The sequence below is a fragment of the Sinocyclocheilus anshuiensis genome, unplaced genomic scaffold, assembly GCF_001515605.1.
Source record: "Sinocyclocheilus anshuiensis isolate Anshui unplaced genomic scaffold, SAMN03320099.WGS_v1.1 scaffold532, whole genome shotgun sequence".
In the NCBI taxonomy this organism is placed as follows: domain Eukaryota; kingdom Metazoa; phylum Chordata; class Actinopteri; order Cypriniformes; family Cyprinidae; genus Sinocyclocheilus; species Sinocyclocheilus anshuiensis.
This window is the reverse complement of record NW_015555819.1, coordinates 970,482-971,217: the sequence shown is the minus strand read 5'-3', so window position 1 is coordinate 971,217 and position 736 is coordinate 970,482.

Sequence of the window (736 nt, the reverse complement as noted above, 5' to 3'; positions counted from 1 at the left end):
TGCCCACGGTGTTGAGGGCTCTGCAGACTGCTCGAGCTGCTACAGTCTGTTGACCTTCGTCTCCTGACGCTAAAAACCGCTCTGCTACTGGCGTTAGCATCGGTAAAGCGTATGGGAGATCTGCAGGCGCTCTTGGTGAGCCCTACCTGCCTTGAATTTTCCGGTCAAGAAGCAGAGACTTTCCAAATGGATAATTGATGCTATCAAGCTAGCGTACTCTTCTTTGGGCCTTCAATGCTTCGTGGGAGTAAGAGCCCACTCAACAAGAGGCATTGCCTCTTCCTGGGCTCGGTCTAGTGGAGTTTCCATTGCAGAAATTTGTGCGGCGGCCGGCTGGGCCTCGCCGTCCACATTTACCAGGTTTTATAATCTGGATGTCCCGGCGTTTGCCTTCTCTGTACGCTCTTGGCCCCCACTGGGTTCCGAGGCTGTATGATTTTTCTTGGAACGATTAATTAGCGCCGGGCAGACCTCTGTGATTTTGGTCCTATCGTTTCCTGTGGGGCTTCCCTGCAATTACTTGGTCCCTCTGGGCCCTTGGTGCTCAAGGCAAGTTCAAGCATTGGTCGTTCCTCTAACATAGCACGGCGGGATTGTACTGGTTCCCCAAAGCGTCTTAGCAGACGCAGTACGAGTGAAGTATCGATAGGGAACGTACTCGGCTACTAACGTATCCTCGGTTCCCTGAGATACGGGAACGAGTACTGCGTTGCTGGCCATGCTATGTAGCTGCACG